This window comes from Pinus tabuliformis, chromosome 5_2, assembly GCF_031772625.1.
Source record: "Pinus tabuliformis cultivar Carrire ecotype Pingquan chromosome 5_2, CPIR1, whole genome shotgun sequence".
NCBI classification, from domain to species: Eukaryota; Viridiplantae; Streptophyta; class Pinopsida; order Pinales; family Pinaceae; genus Pinus; species Pinus tabuliformis.
Genome location: NC_142306.1, coordinates 142708528 through 142726904, shown reverse-complemented (window position 1 = coordinate 142726904; position 18377 = coordinate 142708528).

Genomic DNA, 18377 nt, shown 5'->3' with positions numbered 1-18377 from the left:
TCCAAAGTTTTAAGCATTGTGGCACAAGTATCGTCATGGTTATCACAAAGTTGTTGCATTAAGGAAATGATGTTGTTCATGTCTTTCAGGTGTTCCATGTTATGTCATCAAGTAATCTAAGTGTGTGGTCATGTTCAAGGTAATTATTTTTCTTATCTTCCTCTCACTGATCCGACAAGTAGTAAAATTGAGAAAACTCTCCAATTGAACCACTCAACCTCCTTTAGTCAGCTTGAATTTCCCATTGTGTAGTCTCAGCCCTCAAGAACAAATTTGTCTCTTGGCACTGCGCAATGCGCAGTTTTTGCCTTCCAGAACTATGCACTACATAATATCAGTGCTCATTCCCAACCCTTGAACTCCAAAACTATGTAATCCTTGCCTCTAGCAAGCCTTCTCTACGCACTGCATAGTCTCAAGCATCAAGCCTTAACCTTCAGCTCTTGATCTGTGCAAATACACAATCACTTGGTCTATGTCCCTCTTCAACTATGCATTGGAAAACTTTAAGCCTCAAGCCTCAAGATTGAGCCCTTGAACCCCTCAACTGCACAATCTCCTAGCCTGTTCTCCTATTTGAACTACACATTGGGAAACTTCAAGCCTCAAGCTTGACCTCTTGAGTCTCTCAACTGCACAGTCACTTAGCCTAGGCCTTCAAAACTGTGCACTGCGTAGTCTCAAGCCTTAAGCCTCCAACTTGAGATTTTAAGTCCCTCAACTATGAAGTCCCTTTGCCCAGGCCTCTAGAACTACACATTGCGCAATCACAAGCCTCAGTGCCAGACCTTGACCTATGGAACTGCGTAATCCATGAGTCAGTCACTCTATTACTCACTAGTTCCAGCCCCAACAAGTGATTTCATGAAACATGTTATATTAGGGGTTTATTGGACTAATGTAATATTTTCATGAGTGGATTGTAGTCGCAAGTTTCTTTCATTCTATGATAGGATGATGATGATGGAGATAAATAAGGATACCATGCTAAGAGACACCTATGGAGCTAAAGAAATTGGATGATCACCAGGAGAGAAGATGAAGGAACACAAGATTACAACAAAAGACAAAAGCTCAAGGCCACATTGAAGAATCCTTATCTTCAAGTCTTGAGGAGGAGAAAGAAAATACCATGTTCTATCTGTTGAGAAGACATAAAGAAACTAGCAGCAAAGAGTGACTTGACACTGCCACATCATCATGCAGTCCATGTCATCAGTGTCATGAGTTATAATGTGCCACATTGTTTTGTGGATTATGTAAATTATATACTGAAGAAATATAATGTAAATTGGAAGTCCAAGAGTCATTCATGTAATGTGAAAAGTCATGTAGGAAGTCAAAAGGTCATAGAGAAGTCAAACAATCATGAGGGTAGTCCAAGAGTCACAAGGGAGGTGAAGGATCACTCCACTTGTTATATATACACCCTCATTGTACAAGAAAAGGACTTTTCACCTTGGCTTCTCCCATAAGGCATCATAAGAAACAAATCCATTACTTTTGGGGAGAAAGTCGTGGCTCCAATGCTCCACTATTGGAGCTAGTGATGTTTGTTCTATTCATGTATATTGGGAATTTTACTTAATACTTGAAGCCTGATGGCCAACATATTTTCATGCATGGATTGTGAATATTTGTAAGATTGTTATGTGAATGTTTATGATTCATGTTTTCTTTCACCTGTACTAAAGTAGTTGAACTATTTTGATTATTTTACTACTTATCTAATTGAAAATGTGTTGTAATGGTTTTAACAATCTTCACATCTATGTGAACTATTCTTCTTGATGTTAGGCGATTCTCTTTTCTCTTGTGTGCGCCTCTACTAGGGTGGTACTATTACTTCTCTCTAAGAGGACCACCTTTCCCCCCTCTGCAATAGAAGAACCTTGATACACCTACAACCAAACATTCACCCGACACACTTACTTGATTTTCACAAAGGCACATACACACTTCTCTCTCTTGTTGACAATTAAAGGAAAATCTATAAGAATATATGGCAACCAAGTCGATACTATGGATGGGGCTCCTATTCCAAACAATGTGAGGTATAATTGGGACTTCCCATCGGGGAGATCCCCTTGGTTGATGGATTTCCAACACAGTAAACAAATGACACTAGAAGGAGGGCCAGATGACAGTCCATTCCCATTGAGTTTGCTTTGAATCTCTCATCTAAAATGGCTCTTCCCAAAATCATAATCCCAGGATGTTTTTCTAAAGAGCTTTGTCTTACCATACCTGCGGAATTTTTCCATAACCTGTCCCAATTTAAGTTTGATGGCGAGGGTGAATTAAATCTTCGTGAACGTTTGTTTCAAGTTGTCCATTTTTTCCTTTCTAATGGAATACATTGCAAGGATGTCTTGGATATATTTCTCACCCTCACATTTAAAGGTCATGTTAAGAGATGGTATCATACATTACCCACTGCTTCTATCCATTCATTTGACCAGCTTGCAAAGGAGCTTCATAAAGCATTTGATAGGTATGTTTACCAAGATGTTCTTAAAAGAATTAATCAACTAAGAATGAATCCTAATGAATCAATTGATATTTTTTCAGATCGATTCCTTCACCTTTGTTATGAACTTTCGAGAGAAGACACATATTGGGATTTATTTAAACACAAGTTTAAGTGTTTGGTTCATGTATCTTTGCATGGTGAATATGAATCCCCTGATTTTTTTACTTCCCAACTCTTGCAAATCATGAGACACCTAAAATTTCAGAGGAGGAACCTACTACTTTTGTTCCTTGTACTTATTTTCTAGTTTCGATGAGGGTGGCTCCTTTTGATAATAATAATGTTAGGAAATCTGCCAATAAAATTCCTAACCCAACTTCTCATTCCCGTTTCACTTTTCATGATTTAGATCCCATAGAGGAAATCCAATAATGGTTCATGAAGCCTACGGTGAAGACTAATTTCTCCATTTTTCAAGTTGATATTACTACTCATAATTTAAATATTGAATATGATTTGGATACTTTTCATCCTCTACGATTTCTTTCTCATGACCCCTTGCCCCTCAATATTCCCAATCAATATCTTCCAAATTTAAGCAATGAATAGGTGCAAGGTAGTCACATTTCGTAGGTAGAGGAGCAAGAAGGTGAGGATTCTTTCGATCTTTCTTCCCTTTTCTAGAGTCCTCTGTGTGAAGATGGTGTTGCTTCACTCTTGGATGATAATGAATCTAAGAATCTTGGTGATGAATCGAATAGAATCGACTTTCCTGATCAATCTGAAGTCTTGGAAAACTATCATCCTGATGCTTTTGACTCCATTTTTGTATGGGATGATGTATTCCCAAGTGCACAAACTAATCTTTCAGTTCCTCCAGAAGATTTTGATTTGACAAAATTAGATCTGTAATCTGATCCATCAGAAGAAAATGTTAGTATTGAAACTTCCTCTTCATCTCACTATCCCTTATGCTCTCTCATTAGTAATGCATAAACTTACGATGAAGATACTCCACACTCTTCAAGTTCTCCATTTGAAGAGTTAACTTTTCAATTGACACAAGGTGGTGAGATTATCCATGATGAAAATGAAAAAAATCAAATCATTGAGTATTCTTTCCATCCCTCATCATCTCTTGTTTTTCATGAAGACAATTCTTCAAATCCACTTGCTCATGAAATTTCCCTGATTCATTCATCTTCTGATTTGCGATCAGGATAATCTTTAGACTTGAGTAATATGGTAATTGTTATAAAATTTGATCAAATCAGTGACAAAGATGGCTTCCGTTGTATGTTTTAACCCTGTACATAAATTACCTACATACGAATTCTAAAAACAGAAAATAAACAATGACGAGAGAATAAAACATAAAACAGATATACACAGGGATTTTCTCCTGGATCCCAAAATTGGGACTACCAGATTGATTTTTCATTATATTCCTTTCAATGTTACAATACATATATATACATGCCGAAGCATCCATAAACCCCAATCCATTAACCCTAGATTAGAACATAGTCGTAGTTCCCTTGACTAGATCTACAACATACCATGAACATAAAACCATCATGCCCAAAACCATGTGTGAAATCCATGCACAAAACCATAGGTGGGTTCACCCACCTAATATAGGGTCCCAAAATGTTTTCCCAGGGGAACTGCCCCAAACCCCGTGCAAGGGGGTTATTGCCTCCCTGCATACCCCCCAACAACACCCGATGCAACATATAGGGGGGTCTATCGCCCCCCCTGTGACACCCCCCATGCATGGAGTAGTCGTGGAAAGAATATAACACAACCCAACAACCATCTGGTTAGTAGTACTCTTATTGAAATCAATGGTAGTAGCTATCCTCACACCATGTGCAATCTGGTTGAATCTTTAAAATGCGATTTTACAATCCTTGAAAGTTCCAGGACTTGTCAGGGAGTCAAGGCACTTCAACTTTCATTGATGGTTATGACAAGATCTTGTGTCTCTGGTAAGGTCCCCAAACTAATTCAAATCTGGTTTATCTCACTGAAATCCTTCTCTTTGCATGGTTTCACTCAATGAAAATTTCTTCTTGAAATATGTTTGGTATTTCAAATGTAGTCTTTCAAGATTTTAAGATTTTATTTCTGATCAGATTCAAGAACCTTCCTCATTTGATTCATCTTCATGCAAATATCTTGTATCAAACTCAAGTTTGGAATGTGTATCTCTCATAGAATCATGGAACTGTGAAGTTAATCATTTCAAAAATCATCTTTGGCCGAAGCAATCATGCCTATCAGATTCATTTCAGAATAGTCAGCTCCTGATTTTTCTTGTGAATGTTATATTGTGAATCTTGTTCTTCATCGCACTTGAAATCCTCCTGAGTGCTAATGAATGCATGAGTTATTGTGTGAATCAAACTCTTCTTCGTTCACTGTATCTTGATTGGTCTCATGTGTTTGTTGTATTGACATTCCTTTTCACTTCTTTCAATGATTACCATGCCAGTACAACATGCAACCAATCACAAGGAAATCATTTGTTACATTTATCATGCGAGGAAGATGATTCATCTGTTCAAGGAATTCGTAAAGATGTTCAAACTAATCTATCTTTGTTATCTTCTAATCGAGAATCTCTTGCCAAAAATGGTCTATCTGATCATAATATTAATTTTATTCTTTTTATCATTTTCCCTCCAGTATATTTGATGACAGTTGTTTCACATCGATTAATATTTATGGTTTATATCACCATTTAGATACTTTTCAAGTAGTTGAGGCACTTCATCCTTCGCTGATGGTTATGTCAGGCCCTCACTATCTTGACAAGCCTTTTGATTATGATCATATTCATTTTCACTTACAATATTCTCATCCCGATCCCGCACTTTAAATTTGAAATTCATCTTTTCAAATATTTCAAGATTCTCATGAGGACATTTTTGAGTTTCATGATCCAATCGTTGAATGGTTGGAGCAATCTTACCTGGAAAGATCTGTCATAAATAACAAGTTTATACCTTTTCTCATCCTTGCTAAGGAGTGCAGTGAAAATGAATATACATTTGCAAGAATCCCCCGAGGTTTGTCTTCTTATGGTTTTCAGAAAAAAGGTAAGAGTGTGAAATGGTTAGAAGTAGTGGTTATGACATATCTTTCTGTTGACATGCAAGACCTTCAATTTCTTGCGCAAAATATTCAAGCTTTTTTTTTTTTTTGCACATTGTTTTATCTCAATTTTAATCGATCATATATTTGTGATTGTAGGTAGGGAACAACTACGATGGCTAAATTGGAAATTTCATTATACATGACCTCGACCTTCTACCTAGTTAGGTTTGGAGTAGTTCTAGTTGCACATTATTTTACTTGCACATTCATCTTGAATTCATTTTCTGTAGTTTGTCCTGTGTTTTCTCATTTTGGTTTCGCATAATTTTCCAATCAAGTAGAGAAGGACAAGGGGAAAATATAAATGAGAAAACCAATATCAGAGGTCTTAGATATGTTTCTCTGAAGGGACAACCTCTTCTGCTCTCAATAAGTCGGGATCCCTTTTCCATCCATGAAATCAATAAGTGTCGATGCACAGTCCTATATAAAATAAATAAATAAAGGAGAAAGAAGAGAAAGGCTTTCTGCGTAGAGAGGTGAAGCAAGAAACTCCGTCGAGGTACTGTCCAAGTCTACTGGTAGTGGAGCAATGTTTGTATCCTTGAAGTGGCTCCATCGAGGTACTGTCCAGCTTGTTGGTAGTGGAGCAACACTAGAGATGAAAAAATACACTTTGAAAATCTAAAGCTCACGAACTTCATTACCCTTTCTTGATTCAAAACATTGTGTGATTGCTAACTTATGTTTGTGTTTAACCGAGTAAAGGAATTAAGGGGACTATGTTTATGCATGGGGTAAGTGTGGAAGCCATGGTAATGTAATGATGAATCAATACTCCCTAAATAACTAGACCCTGCACAAAATAATTGACCATGGAAGAGAAGCCAAAGTTATACTAGTGTGTCTCCAAGTGTTGTCGTTGCGAAAAACACCCTCCCAAATTTTTCTTACACTTGAATTTTGGAGCCTACTGTGGATATTACAACCGACCATTTCGTAGACACTTCTTGGTTGATTTATGTTCTTAAGCTCCCTTTTGAATTGTAAGTGTCGAAGTCACTTGGTCACACATGCTCAATCCACAACAAGTTTATGAACACATTCTTTTATGCAAGCTTGAAAAAGCATATCACGACCATCAATACAGTGTCTGTGCAATAAAAAACCTATGTCGACAGTCACTGCACACTTTCATTGCCAATCTTCCACTTTTGGATGCATTTGTACTTCTATTTTGGTGAGTTTTTCAAACTGTCTCTTTTGCACACCTTCACTTTTGCGAGTGTCATTTTCATGCTTTTGACTGTCACTTTCTATTGCTTTCACTTTAATTATTATCATTTTCATGTTATATTCACTTCGGCATGTGTTACTTTCACTATCATTCATGTATGTCAAGTGTCATTCACACTTTTCTCTTCATATAGTAAATGTCATCTTTTAGCTTGTGGAGTGTCGCATAATGCACAAAAGCTATTTTTGGTGATTTCGACGGGTAGCCTTTGTGTAAATGAGGTGGTATTACAATGTAAGCATGTATCACAATCATTTCCAAATTTTTAAGAATTTTCACACAAGTTTCATCACGGTTGTTGCAAAGTGTATCTTTGGTGTCGCACTTGGTGTAGGTCATCACAAAGTTTTTTCATTAAGGAAAGGATGTTGTTCATATGTTCTAAGTGTTCCATGTTGTATATTTAAGTGATCTAAGTGTTTGGTCATGTTCAGAGTCATGATTTTTCTTATCTTCCTCTCACTGATCTGACACTTAGTCAAGTTGGGAAAAATCTCCGACCAAACCACTTAGCCTCCTTTAGCCAGCCTGAACTACCATTTTTCAGTCTCAACCCTCAAGTAGAAACCTTTTCTCTTGGAACTGTGCAATCCATAGTTTCTGCCTTACAAAACCTTGCACAACGTAATCTTAGTGCTCAGTCCCAACCCTTGAGATACATAACTGTGCAATCCTTGCCTCTAGTCAGCCTTCTCTATGCATTGTGTAGTCTTAAGTATCATGTAACACCCTCCTCCCACATCTACCCAAGTAACTGACCAACTTGGGTAAACATGTGACAAGAATTTACTATGATATGATTCAACCTCCTAAGTCAAGTTAAGCAAGTGGAACTAACAGAAACACACCATACAAACCTTCAAAATCAAGTATATGACTCCTAAGAACCATCCCAACCATTCTTCTAACCATCCCCTGAGTCCTATTGAGGTTTTAGACCTCTTGACCTATGGACGCTCCGATGCTATCAGCATGCCAGTGTCCAGAGAGCTCTAGAGACTTCCACAAGCCTGCATGCTTGTGTCCAGGGAATATTTCTAGTAGACCTGTGCCAGAGTCTGGAGGTTTTAAGGAACTTTTCAAGGCCATAATTTTGGCCACTTCCCAGAACTTGTTGTAGATTCTTGAATCTGTTAAACACATGATGAAAAGAATAATAAACCAAAAACAAACTCCAGGACTAGGCCTGACCATCCCCAACTGGGACTGACAATATGTCAAACACTTGGCATATATGTAATCTATAGGTGTAAATAAAAGATCTAAGCATAGGGGTCTCATACTTATCCGAGATTCACTATAAGGTATTGTTTCCTTATCACTTTAGCTATAGTTTCATCCACTAGGCCATAGATACATTGGTCATTCATATACAAGTAAAAACATGATCAGATCCATACATACATACATAACCAACAACAAGAAACATAAATACCAAGGAAATCATAACCATATGATCCATAGATAAACTAGTATAATACTCATGAGATAACAAGGAGAAATAACCTCATATTAATGATGCAAAATCCAAACCCGAGATGGGACTACCATGTTCCACCCGACTGTAGAATGGATGAACCAAATCTCTCTTCATCCATTCCCCCCGTGCCATATTCCCAGCATGAATGTGAGATCTCATAGAACACATCAATCCAATACCATATAGGGATTCCAGAGGCCATCCACCTCAACCCATCAAACAATGATTCCACCCCACGGTCGAACATCACAAAACCATCATCAGATTGGTCACTACCCAAGCCTTCTAGGGCTCTAGAGTGTTTGTTCCAACCAAGGCTCTAGGACTAGTAACTCAATCCACAAATGCTGTTGGGATTTAGAGCGTTTGTCCAACCAAGGCTCCAGGACTAGAAACTCAACCCGCCAAGGGCTCCAAAGCGTTTTTCCAACCAAGGCTCTAGGACTAATAACTCAACCCAAGTTGTTATAGGGCTCCAAAGCGTTTGTCCACCCAAGGCTTCAGGAACTAGTAACTCAACCAAGCTAAGGAAAAATGAGAACCAACAAGAAAACAAAACAAATGAGCCCACAACACCATGGCTATCTAGGAAATGGCAAGGCTAGGAAAATCCACTATCAATCTAGGCAATCCTCCATGCTAGTGACAAATCATGACCAATAAATCACATGCATGAGCCATGCATGCCAAAACTAGTGAGGAAAATATACATGCAAATCAATACCTACAAGTAAAACCCGATGTAGTTGCTAATATCGATGTCCTATTTTACTTTCCTTCTCTTCCTTTTCCTTCTTTCTCCAAAAATCCAAGTATGCCACACTCCTCCAAGAGTGCTCCAAGAAACTCTGTGTCCAAGAGTATAAGAGAGAATAGAAGAGAGCTCCACCAAAACCTGTCAAAAGCTTACCCACTAATCCTCAGAAGCCTTTTTATCAATGATGCCTCTATTTTCTTCATTTTCTATAATTTTCCTTCAATTTACTCCTCACATGCAACCTATGACCTTTCACCTTCCTTTTCTCCTAATTTCCATTATTTTCATAAATAAAATGCCAATAAATGCCTCATGCCTTTCCAAAGCCATTTCCATTGCCTTTGCCAATTTCATTTAGCCATAATAACCGAATGAACACCCACTAGGAAGTTTTTCCCACCAATCATCTTGGAATACATGTCCCATGACTGTGGTCTTATATATTTTTACATGAGTTTTTAACCAGGGCTGTTACACATCAAGCCTCGACCTTGAGCTCTTGAACTTTTCAATTGCGCAATCACTTGGCCTATTTCCCTCTTGAACTATGCATTGGGAAACCTTAAGCCTCAAGCCTTAAGATTTATCCCTTTAACCCCTCAACTGCGTAATCTCCCAGCATGTTCTCCTATCTGAACTGCGCATTGGGAAACTTCAAGCCTCAAGTTTGACCCCCTGAGTCCCTCAAATATGTAATCATTTAACCTAGGCCTTAAGAACTGCACACTGCACAGACTTAAGCCTCAAGCCTCCAACTTGAGCTCTTGAGTCCCTCAACTACGCAGTCCCTCTACCCAAGCCTCCAAAACTGTGCATTGCATAATCTCAAGCCTCAGTCCCAAACCTTGACTTATGGAACTATGCAATATATGAGTCAGTCACTCAACCAGTCACCAGTTCCAGGCCCAACAAGTGATTTCATGAAGTATGTTAGATTAGGGGTTTATTAGAATGATTTCGTCTTGTCATGAGTGGATTGTAGTTTCATGTTTTCTTTTATGCTATGAAAGGATAATGATGAAGGATATGGAGAAAGAGACAAAGACCATACTAAGAGACACCTATGGAGCTAAAGAAACCAGATGATCATCAGGCGAGAAGATGAAGGAACACAAGATAACAATAAAAGACAAAATATCAATACCACATAGAAGACTCCTTATCTTCAAGTCATGAGGAGGAGAAAGAAAAGAACATGTTCTATCTGTCAAGAAGTCACAAAGAAACTAGTAGTAAAGAGTCACTTGACACTGCCATGTCATCATGTAGTCCATGTAAACAGTGTCATGTCATGTTGTGTCATGAGTCATCATGTGCCACATCATTTTGTGGATTATTTAAATTCTATAATGTAAAGCGGAAGTCCAAGAGTCATTCATGTAATGTGAAAGGTCCTTTAGGAAGTCAAAAGGTTATAGAGAAGTCGAAAATCATGAGGGTAGTCCAAGAGTCACAAGGGAGGTGAAGGATCACTCCACTTGGTATATATACACCCTCATTGTACAAGAAAATTACTTTTCACCTTGGCTTCTCCCGTAAGGCATCAAAGAGACAGAGTCAGTACTTTTGGGGAGAAAGCCATGGCTCCAATACTCCACTATTGGATGTTCGTCGTATTCATGTATCTTTGGAATTTTACTTAATATTTGAAGCCTGATGGCATGCATGGATTGTGAATATTTGTAAGACTGTTCGGTGAATGTTTATGATTCATGTTTTCTTTCACCTATACTAAAGTAGTTGAACTATTTAGTTTATTTTAGTGCTTATCTAATTGAAAATGTGTTGTAATGGTTGTAGCAATCATCTCATCTAGGTGGAATATTCTACTTGATGTTAGACAATTCTCTCTTTGCTTGTCTATGCCTCTACTAGGGTGGTACTATTACCTCTCTCTTATAATCTCACCTTTCCTCCCTCTATAGTAGAAGAACCTTGATACACCTACAACCGAACATTCACTATGCACACTTACTTTCTTTTCATAAAGGCACATACACGCTTCTCTCTCTTGCTGATAGCTAAATCCAAGGAAAATATATAAGAATATATGGCAACCCGGTCATAATTTGGATGGGGCTCCTATTCCAAACAGTGTGAGGTATAATTGGGACTTCACATCGGGGAGACCCCCTTGGTTGACGTATTTCCAACATAGTTAAGAAATGTTGCTAGAAGGTGGGTTAGATGATAGACTATTCCCATTGTGTCTGCTTTGAGTCTCTTATCCAAAATGGCCCTTCCCCAAATCATAATCCTGGATGTTTTTCTAAAGAGATTAATCTTACCATACATGAAAAAGTTTTCCATAACCTGTCCCAATTTAAGTTTGAAGGTGAGGGTGAATTAAATATTCGTGAACATTTGTTTCAAGTTGTCCATTTTTTCCTTTCTAATGGAATACATTGCAAGGATGTCATGGATATATTTCTCACCCTCACATTTTAAGTCTTTGTTAAGATATGGTATCATACATCAACCCGCTTCTTCTATCCATTTATTCGACCAAATTGCGAAGGAAATTCATAAAGAATTTAATAAGTATGATTACCAGGATGTTCTTGAAAGAATAAATCAACTAAGAATGAAGCCTAATGAATCATTTGATAATTTTTCTTATCGATTCCGTCACCTTTGTTATGAACTTCTGGGAGAAGACACAAATTTGGATTTCTTTAACAAAAGTTTAAGCATTTGGTTCATGTCTCTTTGGATGGTGAATTTGAACCCCCTAATGTTTTTACTTTCCCAACTCTTGTAAATCATGAGACACCTCAAATTTTAGAGGAGGAACCTTCTACTCCTTTTGTTCCTTGTCCTCCTCCTTTTCCAGTTTTGATGAGGGTTCCTCCTTGTGATGATAATAAATTTGGGAAATCTGCTAATTAAATTGCTAATCCATCTTCTCATTTCCCTTCATCTTTTCATGATTAAGATCCCATGGAGGAAATATCAGATGGTTCATGAAGCCTACGATGAAGACCAATTTCTCCATTTCACAAGATGATATTAGTACTCATAATTTAAATCTTGAATATGATTTGGATACTTTTCATCCTCTACCATCTCTTTCTCATGACCCCTTGCCCCTCAATCTGCCCAATTAATCTCTTCCAAATTTAAGCAATGAATAGGTGCAAACTAATCACATTTCGTAGGTAGAGGAGCAAGAAGGCGAGGATTATTTCAATCTTTCTTCCCTTTTCCATAGTCCTTTGCGTGAAGATGGTGTTGATTCACTCTTGGATGATAATGAATCTAAGAATCTAGGTGATGAATCGAATATAATCAACTTTCTTGATCAATCTGAAGTGTTTGAAAACCATCATCCTGATGATTATGACTCCATTATTGTATGGGATGATGTATGCCCAAGAGCACCAACATATATTTCGGTTCCTCCAAAAGATGTTGATTTGACAAAATTAGATTTGGAATCTGATCCAGCCGAAGGAAATGTTCTTATCAAAACTTCCTCTTCATCTCACTTTCCCTTGTTCTCTCTCGTTTGTAATGCATCAACTTGCGCTGAAGAAAATCCACACTCTTTAAGTTCTCCATATGAAGAGTTAACTTTTCAGTTAGCACAAGGTGGTGAGATTATCCATGATGGAAATGAAAACAATCAAATCATTGATTAGTCTTTCCCTCCCTCATCATCTCTTGTTTTGCATGAAGATAATTCTTCAAATCAACTTGCTCATGAAATTTCCCTGATTCATTCATCTTTGGATTTGCGATCAGGAGAATATTTCGACTTGAGTAATCTGGTTATTATTGTAAAATACGATCAAATGAGTGAAAAAGATGGCTTCCATGCTATTATTAGTAGTCTTATTGAAATCAATGGTAGTAGCTATCCTCACACCATGCACAATTTGGTTCAATCTTCAAAATGCATTTTTACAATCCTTGAAAGTTCCAAGATTTGTCAGGAGTTGAGGCACTTCAACTTCCGTTGATGGTTATGAAAGGATCTCATGAATCTAGTAAGGTCCCCGAACTAAGTCAGATCTGGTTTCTCTCATGAAATCCTTCTCTTTGCATGGTTTCACTCGATGAAAATTTCTTCTTGAAATATGTTTGGTATTTCAGATGTAGTCTTTCAAAACTTTCAAGATTTTATTTCTGATTGGATTCAAGAACCTTCCTCATTTGATTCATATTCATGCAAATATCTTGTATCAATCTCAAGTTTGGAATGTGTATCTCTCATAGAATCATGGAACTGTGAAGTTAATCATTTCAACAATCATCTTTAGCTGAAGCAATCATGCCTATCAGATTCATTTTAGAATATTCAACTCCTCTTTTTATTGTGAATGTTATATCACGAATCTTGTTCTTCATCACACTTGAAATCCTCTTGAGTGCTAATGAATGCATGAGTTATTGTGCGAATCAAACTCTTATTCATTCACTGTATCTTGACTAGTCTCATGTGTTTGTTGTATTGACATTCCTTTTAACTTCTTTCAATGATTACCATGCCAATACAACGTGACCAGTCATAAGGAAATTATTTGTTACATTTATTATGCGAGGAAGGTTATTCATCTGTTCAAGGAATTCGTAAAGATTTTCAAACTGATCTATCTTTGTTATCTTCTAACCATGAATCTCTTTCCATAAACGGTCTATCTGATCATAATATTAACTGTCATTAATTTTATCATTTTCCCACCAGTATATTTGATGACAATTGTTTCACATCAATTAATATTTATGGTTTATCTCACCATTCAGATACTTGTCAAGCAGCTGAGGCACTTCATCCTTCGCTGATGGTTATGTTAGGCCCTCACTATCTTGACAAGCCTTATGATTATGATCAGATTTGTTTTCCCTTAGAAGATTCTCATCCTGATCCTGCACTTTTAATTGCAAATTCATCTTTTCAAAGATTTCAAGATTCTCAAGAGGACTTTTTCGAGTTTCATGATCCAATTGCTGAATGGTTGGAGTAATCTTACTTGGCAAGATCTGTCGTAAATAACAAGTTTTGACCTTTTCTCATGCTTTCTAAGGAGTACAGTGAAAATGAATATACATTTGAAAGAAGACCTTGAGGTTTGTCTTCTCACAGTTTTCAGAAAAAAAAGATAAGAGTGTGAAATGGTTAGAAGTAGTGGTTATGATATATCTTTCTGTTGACATGCAAGACCTTCAATTTCTTGTGAAAAATATTCAAGCTTTTATCTTTTTTGTTGCACATTGTTTTATCTCAATTGTAATCGATCATATATTTGTGATTGCAGGTTGGGAAAAACTACGGTGGCTACATTAGAAATTTCATTATACATGACCTCGACCTTCTAGCTGGTTAGGTTAGGAGTAATTCTAGTTGCATATTAGTTTACTTGCACATTCATCTTGCATCCATTTTTTGTAGTTTGTCCCATGTTTTCTCATTTTTATTTCTTATCATATTGTCGGTTAGCCTCCTTTTATTTTTTCCTCCTAGTTTTGTTTTGCTGTTGTGTTTTGTGTTTTTTGTTTTGTTTAATGAGACTTTACATGAAGGGTGTCCTATTTGGGCTCAAAAGACAATTTGGAAAAATAGAAAAGGACTTTGTGACACTGAATCATTTGGCTAACCCTTTGTCCTTCTTCCTTGTCTTAGTTACACATTTTGGTCAATGATTTTCTAATGGAAAATACAATCCTTGCCTAAGGAAAGCCTTGTGTCGAACCATGATCTCCATGTCTATTATGGAAATCTCATGCCTACACTCAGGTCTTTATGTTTCGGTGTTTTCAAGATGATCCAATCAAGTAGATAAGGATAAGGGGAAAATCTAAATGAGAAAGCTAATATCATAGGTCTTATATATGCTTCTTTGAAGTGACAACCTCTTCTGCTCTCAAGAAGTTAGGATTTCTCTTCTGCCCATGAAATAAATAAGTGTCTATGCACAGTCCTATATAAAATAAATAAATAAAGGCAAAAGAAGAGAAATGATTCCTAAGCAAGAGGTGGAGCAAGCAACTCCGTCGGGGTTTTGTCCTGGCCTGTTGGTAGCGGAGTAATGTTTGTGTCCCTGAAGTGACTCAGCTGGGGTACTTTCCAGGCCTGCTGGTAGTAGAGAAACACCAAAGATGAAAAAATACACTTTGAAAATATAAAGCTCGCGAACTTCATCACCCTTTCCTAATTCAAAACATTGTGTGATCGCTAACCTTATGTTTGTGTTTAACTGAGTAAAGGAAGAAAGGTGAATATGTTTATGCATGAGGTAAGCGGGGAATCCATGGTAATATGAATGATGAATTGATAATACCTAAAGAAATAGAACCAACACGAAATAATTGACCAAGGCAGAAAAGTTGGAGTTCTACTAGTGTGCCGCCAAGTGTTGTCGCTACGACAAACACCCTCCAAAATTTTGGATCCTACTATGGATATTACAATCATTCATTCCATAGTCACTTCTTGGTCAGTTGTTGTTTTGTTAAGTTCTCGAGCTCCGTTTTGAACAGTAAGTGTCGAAGTAACCTGTTCACACATGTTGAGTCTGCAATAAGTTCATGAGCACATTATTTTATGAAAGCTTGAAGAGGCATAACATGGTCCATCAAGACAATTCTTGTGCAATAATAAATCTATGTCAACAATCACTGTGCATTTTCATTGACAATCTTCCACTTTTGGCTACACTTGTACTTCTATTTTGGTGAGTTTTTCAAATTGTTTCTTTGCGCACCTTCGCTTTCGCAAGTGTCATTTTCATGCTTTCGATTGGCACTTTTGATTGCTTTCACTTCAATTAGTTTTGTTTTCATGTTATCTTCACTCTGGCATGTGTCTCTTTCATTGTCATTCACGTATCACAAATGTAATTCAAACTTTTCTCTTCATAGAGTAAATTTTGTCTTTCATCACGTGGAGTGTTGCACAATTCACAAAAACTAGTTTTGGTGGTTTCAAGGGGTAAAATTTATGTAAATGAGTTGGTATTACCATGTAAACATGTATCACACTCATTTCCAAAGTTTAAAGCATTGTCGCCCAAGTGTCGTCACAGTTGTTGCAAAGTATATCTTTGGTGTCGCACTTGGTGTAGGTCATTGCAAAGTTGTGGTATTAAGGAAAGGATTGCATGCATGTGTCTCGAGTGTTCCATGTTGTGTCGTAAAGCGATATAAGTGTGTGGTCATTCTTAGAGTCATGATTTTTCTTATCTTCCTCTCACTAATCTTGAACTTAGTCAAATTGGGAAAACTCTCTGACTGGACCACTTAGCCTCCTTTTTCTAGCCTGAACTATGCATTGCATAGTCTCATCCTTCAAGCAACAACCTTGTTTCTTAGCACTACGCAATGCACAATTTCTTCCTTTTGAAACTACACATTGTGCAATCTCAATGTTCAGTTCCATCCCTTAAGCTGTAGAACTGCACAATCCATGCCTCTAGCCAGCCTTCTCTGTGCACTGCATAGTCTCAAGCATCAAGCCTCGATCTTGAGCTCTTGAACTGCGCAACTGCACAATCACTCGGCTTCTGTCCCTCTTGAACCATGCATTGGGAAACTTTAAGCCTCAAGCCTCAATATTGAGCCCTTTAACCCCTCAAGTGTTCAATATCCCAACCTATTCTCTTGTCTGAACTTTTCATTAAGAAACTTCAAGCCTCAAGCTTGACCTCCTGTGTCCCTCAACTGCGCATACACTTAGCCTAGGCCTTTAGAACTATGCATTGCATAGTATCAAGCCTCAAGACTTTAGATTGAGCTCTTGAGTCACTCAAATGAAAAATACCTCTGCCCAGGCCTCTAGAACTATGCATTGTGTAGTCCCAAGCCTCAATTCTAGACCTTGACCTTTGGAACTATGAAATCCCTGAGCCAGTCACTCGACCACTCACTAGTTCGAGCCCCAACAAGTGATTTGACGAAACATGTTATATTAGTGGTTTATCAAACTGATGTCATATTTTCATGAGTGGATTGTAGTTGCAGGTATTCTTTCATGCTATGACAGGATGATTATGAAGGAGATGGAGGAGGAGACCATTCCAAGATACACATATGGAGGTAAAGAAACCATATGATCATCAGGCAAGAAGATGAAGGAACACAAGATTACAACATAAGACAGAAGATCAAGACCACATTGAAGACTCCTTATCTTCACGTCACAAGGAGGAGAAAGGAAATACCTTGTTCCATCTGTCGAGAAGACACAAAGAAACTAGTAGAAAAGAGTGACTTGACACTACCACATCATCAGTGTCATGAGTCATCATGTGCCAGATCATTTTGTGGATTATGTAAATTTTATAATGGAGAAATATAATGTAAAGTGGAAGTCCAAGAGTCATTCATGTAATGTGAAAAGTCATGTAGGAAGTCAAAGGTCATCGATAAGTCAAACAGTCATCAGGGTAGTCCAAGAGTCACAAGGGAGGTTAAGGATCACTCCACTTGTTATATATACACCCTCATTGTACAAGAAAAGGAATTTTCACCTTGGATTCTCCCATAAGGCATCAAGGAGATAGAGTCAGTATTTTTGGGGAGCAAGTCGTGGCTCCAATGCTCCACTATTGGGACTTTTACTTAATACTTGAAGCTTGATGGCCAACAAATTTTCATGCATGGATTGTCAATATTTGTAAGATTGTTCTGTGAATGTATATGATTCATATTTTCTTTCACATGTACTAAAGTAGTTGAACAATTTCAGTTATTTTAGTGCTTGGCTAATTGAAAATGTGTTGTAATGGTTGTAAAAATCATCACATGTACTAATTTTCTTGATGCTAGGTGATTCTATTTTTTCTTATGTACGCCTCTACCTAGGTGGTACTATTACCTCTATTTTAGAGGCTCACCTTTCATCCCTTTCCAGTAGAAGAACCTTGATACACCTGCAACCAAACATTCACCATGCACACTTGATTTTGGAAAAGGCACATACACGCTTCTCTCTCTTGCTGACAGCTAAAGCCAAGGAAAATCTATAAGAATATATGGAAATCAGGCTGATACTCTAGATGGGGCTCCTATTCCAAATAGTGTGAGGTCTAATTGGGACTTCACATTGGGGAGACACCCTTGGTTGACGAATTTCCAACACCATCAATACAATGATAAGCAAATGATTGTAAGGTGAATAATACTTTATGATATTTATCGATGATTACACTAGAATGACAATAGTAAGTTTTCTGAAGAAAAAGTCAAAAGGATTTGAATGCTTCATAATTTACAAAGAGATTGTTGGGTCCCTATAATACTAGTGATTACCCCATTACTATTGTAGTTA